This window comes from Henckelia pumila, chromosome 4 (genome assembly GCF_033568475.1).
Source record: "Henckelia pumila isolate YLH828 chromosome 4, ASM3356847v2, whole genome shotgun sequence".
In the NCBI taxonomy this organism is placed as follows: Eukaryota; Viridiplantae; Streptophyta; class Magnoliopsida; order Lamiales; family Gesneriaceae; genus Henckelia; species Henckelia pumila.
The window spans coordinates 18,547,797-18,554,642 of NC_133123.1; the positions used below are offsets into that span (position 1 = coordinate 18,547,797).

Sequence of the window (6,846 nt, forward strand, 5' to 3'; positions counted from 1 at the left end):
CAGTAGGTTTAACGCGTGTGTAGCTTAGAAATTGAGTTGAATGAAAATGAATAGTACAAATTTTGAATCTGCATTATGAAGAAAACTTGTAGTGCTCTGTGTTGTCTTTGATTTGGCACTGAAAACATGTCATTTCATTAAAATTTAAAGGGATATGCCCATTTTTTTGAAACTGCACTATATGAAGAATAATTTCTTGCACCTGCTGTCATTTCGAAATCTGGTATTGTTCAGGGCATATTTCAAGGTTGAAATTCACATGAAACTTGTAGATAATTGTGTTTTCTTTGATATGCCACCAGTTATAACTCATTCGGATGTAAAATGAATTTTATATGAATTTTCTACTGAACTTGCTCCAATCTGCGGAAAACAGAATATCCGAGTTTTAGGTGTGTACTTGCAGATAGATTCAAGCCTATTAGATGATTTTATTTGGAAAGTCTTTAAGAAGATGAAATGTAGCAAAATCAGTAGCTTTCATTTCCAATTTATAGAACTAGTTTTGAATGAGAAATGAATTAAATATGATTTTTACACTATCGGCTGACGAATCTGGAATTCGGTTTTGACCTTGTTGCATGTACTGTCTATAAAAGTCCAATTCGGCAGACCACACAGGCTTCTTTCTCAGCTTCTGTAGAAACTTAGATCAAACATGCAAGTAATCATTTCATCTGGAGGATTAGAAATCTTGTGATGGTTGTTGGTTATTTCCTTTTCTTTTATGTATAAATTAAGTGTTTGTTTTTTATTCGACATTAGTATAGATTCCAGATTCTGTTGTTGTTGAGAATTATTCAAGTGTTAGATTTTGTACTGCAATGGATTATTGCCTACAAGATTTGGCTAATAACTAATTTTGACTCTCGCAGTAAGATGGTTCTTTCTGTGTTTTATGTGTTGGCATGCATGTTTTCTTGCACACTGAAAGTATTAACTTTGTGCCTGTTTTCCTCAGGTGTGGAAACATTTATTGGGCAAAGCGCCTAAAATGTTACATCTGCGACACTAACAAACCTGGACATAGCGAGGGGTGTGTGAGGTATATGTATTATGTTTTTAGCCTTTTGGCTGTCTGCTTTTTGTTCTTCTGTAATTTTATACCACTACATGGGTTTTCTGATATTGAAGCAATAGGTTTTTAACAGTAAACTCCGAAATTTCTTGTCGAATTATCTTGTTATAGAGATGAATATATAATTGATTGCTTGTATTGAAATATAAAAGACCAAACGGCGCCGACGAGTGGCCGAAGATGTAGTGAAAACTTTCTCCTAGATATTCAGGGGTATGGGATCGAGGCTATTAATCAAATTGCTTTCCATGATATCAGGATGATGGTGAGATATACGATGAATTTGAAAATCTTAAAAAAAAGTTCTGTTCTAAAACAAAACAAACTGAAAATGCTCTAGGAGTTCCTGGTGTTGGACCTGCTGGATGGGAGGTTGAAGAACTAGGTACTTTATGTTTATGTGAGTTGTGTTCCCTTCTGATTTAATTTGAATACATCTTTTTTCAGTGTGTAATGTTACGTTTTGTGAGACAAATGGACTTGACCAAATATTGTGCATGTCTATTCTGCAATTTGTTCAAAATAAATCGAACGACCATTTTCTTATATTTGAGAGCTTTACTCTTTTGTTCTTACCTAATTCAGTTTTTTTGAGTTCAAAACTTGTTATTTGGATTGTGATTGTTGCAATATTTTTTATTTCATTTTAGGGTAATCTAAAACAAAGTGGTTCTGTTGAATGTCGATTTTGTGTGATGAAGTATATGAAAGAGATAGTTGAATGTGAAAATATACATTTGGAGAAGATGGTGAGTTTCATTTTCATTTTATGCTTTGGTTTATGTGAAAATCTGGTTACATCCTTATTTGCTGCTTAGTTTCTCAGAAATGAATCTGAAGTTGGCATTTTTGGTAGGCTTCTGTTCTTGCTTTCAAATAAATTATTTCATAGCCAAACTTTTTGTCTTAGCACTGTTAGGGGTGATAGGGTTTTATTTCTTAATCAACTCTTTTTCAGAGATATTGACATATTGTACTTGCTCGTTGGTTTATATCATATTTTCTCATACGAACAAGAGCATTCTTTCATGCTGATAAATGTTGGAATTAAAACTGTCTGAGATTACTTGCAACCGCTCTATGATGTTGGTGATTTAAGTTTCTAGTTTGGTTGGGGTCAATGGTATTTTGTGCGACTGCTCTATGATGTTTGGTGATATAAGTTTCTAGTTTGGTTGGGTCAATGGTATTTTTGAAGCAAAACTTTCATGCTTGTGATCATTGATGTCGCCGATGCCAAGGAATTTAATGAATAAAATATGGTCTCTTTAGCTTTTTCCAGTAATGGACGTTCTAGTGAACTAACATTTGATTTTGTTGGACAAGCTATGGTTCACTGCATTGCTAACATCAACTGAGTGTCATTGTTTTCCCTTGGATTTAGCTAGCTATTGGACTTATTTGTGGAAATTTAAATATATATGTATCCTTGACAGAGCGTGTTTTCAATTTGGTAATGTTTTAATTTAATCAGCTGTTGCAATGACATGTGATCAGTACCCGCATATGTCGTTGTTACCCTTATTTGTGAACCGACAAATATGTATCCTCGATCTTGAATTTCAATTTGATCTATTTTATTTTTTACATTTCAATTTCAGGATCCATCACGAAGCAATATTACAACCAAATTGTGGGAAATCTGTGGAGTATATCGTGTTTGATAACTGCTTTGGCTTGCACAGGTTTGTGACCAACTATACTACTACACTTTTTTTATGTGCAAAGTACATAATCTTTTAATTGTGTTTTTGTGTCACGTGTCTCACAATATTTGTTGATTATTTCTTTTGGATAAAGTTGTTATGGCCTGAATGTGTTTTGGTTCAACTCAATTTTGAGTCGAAGTTCTGAATGGGGTGTATCCTTCCAAGGCAAGAAAGATATCACTCACTTTTTGTTTGTTGAATTATGTATTAATATTAGGATAGCACCTGCAAATAAAAGGTATGCCGAGATATAAAATTTTAGTTGCATCTTATGCGAGCAAGCTTTTTTTTTATAACTAGCCATTTTTGGGGTTGATTTCAAATTATTTCACAAATTATCATTGCCTGACGATAGCTGATAAGCTTCAGTTGAATTCCTTTTGTTTTCAAGTTTTTCATGAATTATGTTTTATCATAAGGTAGTCATCTAACAAGAGAAATGTGGAGACGAGTGGATTCCAAGAAACTAGTTGCAAACGAGTGTTATGGATAATTGGATAATTATATACATATATATTTTAATAAGTATGATATGATGACGAATTGAATTTGGTCGAGATCTTCAAAGGCAACAATTGTATATAATTTTGACACATGTGGGTCGAACAATTTATTTATTTGGGAATTTCGTACATGCATGTAATTTATAATACTAAAGAATCATCAGTGCTCTCAACTTTGTGGGAGACAAGTTAGGTGATTAATTATTTCAACCATGTTCTTGATTTTTTTTTCTTTTTGCTCCAAATTTTTTGTTCTTTGTATTTATTTAGATTTATGTTGTTGATTAATTGTGTGTATGAGTGCAAGTGTTGGTGATGATTAGGTGGAGAAGTGGGATTCCATTTTCTTGGTACGGTTATTTAAAGGGTTTGTTGGTTTATTCTGGTCATTTGGAAGCAGGATCTATTTCAGGAGCAACAAATGGAATTTATGTGTTGGATTTTGAAATCTAATTCATTAGTCGTTAACTTTGAGTTGCTTCAAATTTTTTAGTAACTGGGGAATATTACATGGCGATGGAGGATCAGAGAGTTGTTGCTGATGATTCTGATGTTAATGAAATTAAAGCCAAGCATGACAAAGAAGAAGATGAATTCAGAAGATGTTGTGAGGATGAGGATGAGGATGCATTGAAAGATAAAATTGTTTAATGTTGATTTAGTGATACATATATTTTTACTTCATCAATCAATGTAAAAGCCGAAGCCATATGTACTTTATTACTTCGTCAATTAATGAAACTGCTGCAGTAAGGGCATGTTTTTACTTCGCCAAGTTACATAACATTTGAAGTTAAATAGAGCATTTACTTCATCACTCAATGTAAATACCGAAGTCATATATGTTCTATTACTTCGTCGTTTAATGAATCAACGGAAGTCATATATGTTCTATTACTTCGTCACTTAAGAAAACTGCCGAAGTAAAATATGCGCATTTAATTCGTCAGTCAACGTAAATGGCGAAGTTATAGATGTTATATTACTTCGTCACATAATGTAAATGCTGAAGTAAAAGTCATGATTTTACTTCAGAACCGGTCCAATATTAAGCGAAGTAAAATGGTACCCTATTACTTCGGTAATTTCATGCCTAATACTTCGGTTATTAAGCGAAGTAAAATGGTACCTATTACTTCACGTGCATCTACTTCGGTACTTATCTATCTACGACTTCAGTTAATATGCGAAGTAAAAGACATAAATTCTACTAGTGAGCACATGTTTTCCGGATGCTTATAAGTATTGGCAAAGCCCTATGAGTGTCAGGTTAAGTATTCCTAATGTTTTCTGGAAATGTTGGGAAAAAATTGCTTGTTTAGAAGAATCAAGTAGAACATGCCCACCAGTTTTTTGTCCTCGAAAAATTGACTGAAATACCGTTTGTGAACGATAAAAACTAAAAAGTATTAGGGAAGAAAATGCCAAGAAACTACTTAATTGTTACAGAAAGGTATAATGGTAAAATTCATGAGAGTTATAGTGTAATGATAATCAGACAGCATAGATTCTATCACAAAAACTCTTCGCAAACATAGAGGGGGAATCTTCCATATGGTTTTTTCATAGGTTCGTTATTTGGCCATACCACAGCACACTTGGCCAAAAGTATATGTTGGTGTGATTTTGACGCATACTATTCTATGTAGGTGCTTACTGGTTCAATGCCAAAAACTATGAAGCACATGGAGTCTTTGATTAACAATGTGTAACGGAAATGGAATGGAGATGCAAAACCTTATGACAGCGGCTGTTAGTTGATCGATGGATCCAACGAATTCAAAGATTAAGAGTACTTTCAATAAATAAAGCCCCCTAAGTTCAAGAAAGTCCATAACAAAAGGAAAACATCGAGGAAGGTACTTCAGAATTGGGCATTTCTCTGCGTTATTTTCTTTTAAAAGCTTTCCCCTCGATTACCAGCTCTTAGCATGAATCCCTTTAATTTTGTGGGAGTGGTTGGAGTTGAGTGGATCAATTTTATGTAGTTAATATTGATATTCTTGTTCTTAATTGACTTTGTTCTAGCAAACAGATTATTAAAAAACAAATTTTCCATGCATCATGCTCTGGTCTGGATTTGAATTTGAATTTGGAATTTATCTGACTTTGAGCCTCATGCAAATTATATGGTGACGGTGCAGATTTGTTAATCCAATCAGTTAACATTTTTCCAAATATTTAGGTAAGTTTTTTTTAAAAAAAATAAATAAAAAATAAATACTAATTTTTTTTTTAAACTATAGATTACATAAAAGACAAAACATCATGTTGTGTACTCTTAATTCAACCTCTTTTTCGAAACATAGAAGTGTATTCTTCGTGCCAAATCAAATATAAAATTGTTGTATTCATAAAATAATTTTTAAAATTCAGCATAACAAATTAAAATATAAGTGATTTTGTTAGCATGCGAAAACTACATTAATGCCTGGTAATCGAACTAGATCCAAATCTATCCAAGATTGAGACCAACAATCCTCGTCCGATACATAATATTTCTGTTAAATGGACATAATTTAATTGTTTTTTTTATGTTTCTTTTTTATATTCTAGTGATGCCATGGGATATATCCCGAGATATCGTTCGATGATATATCGGGATATATCTATTTTTCGCATGAACTTAGACCGAAATTTGTGATAACATAAGCAGGTTATCAGTGATGGTTGACATCTAGTGATTATTAATGGATATGGGTTTATCAAAATATTTACTATATACATCTGGGTCTGGACTTGTCAATATTATGGGATCATGGGCCGCATCCCATCATATCATGGACCTTGCCCTCTTAGTTATGGATTTACATCAGGGACTACACGTCTGTCCGAGGGATGACAAAAATTATTGCGAAGCTACGTGAAAAACAAATTGATTTTTTTTTTATAAATTAGTAATATATTTATAGTTTAAAAAATATTGTAATTTATGGAAAAAAAAATAGAAATCAAACACGGAAATATAAAAGAGGGTCAAAAAATTTAAAGTGAACCGAAAATTTGTGGCTCATAATCTGTAAAAAAAAAAAAAATTGTAGCCCAATCACTATGTTTTTAAACTTAAACACAAATGAGTTTTAAGTTTTTAAACCTAAAATTAAATTTTTGAAGCAATAATTGTTAGCTAACAAGCTTGTGAATTTGACATTTAATTTACAAGTCGCAATAACTATAGTGAAGAGAAAATTTTTTGCTGAGAAGATTATTACGAATATTAATTAATTATACTGAATATATATATATATATATATATATATATATATATATATTAATTTGTCGAATGAAGTTATTATTAATTATTTTGAGAAAATTTCAAGTCATAGGGATAAATTGTAAGTGAAATTTGAAATCTAAAAATATTATTTAAATGAGAGTACTGTATTTAACTTTTGTTATATGATATATATATATATATATATATATATATGTATACATAATCTATTATTATGTTTAGCTGTCCTCCTTTGATAAAATTTCTAGATCCGCCTCTGCTGAGTTATATGTACATATAATGCAGCGTAAGGAGCTGAACCGAGATCCCAGTAGCTACGAG

The 6,846-nt window shown here is 32.0% G+C and overlaps 1 long non-coding RNA gene across 1 annotated transcript; it reads left to right on the forward strand.

Annotated features, from left to right (window-relative positions):
- Window positions 1-988: 988 nt before the first annotated feature.
- Window positions 989-2,708, forward strand: LOC140867832 (uncharacterized). The gene is made up of 3 exons (XR_012145282.1): window positions 989-1,478; window positions 1,729-1,827; window positions 2,680-2,708. It is a non-coding gene; the product is annotated as an uncharacterized lncRNA (long non-coding RNA).
- The last annotated feature ends 4,138 nt before the right edge of the window (window positions 2,709-6,846 follow it).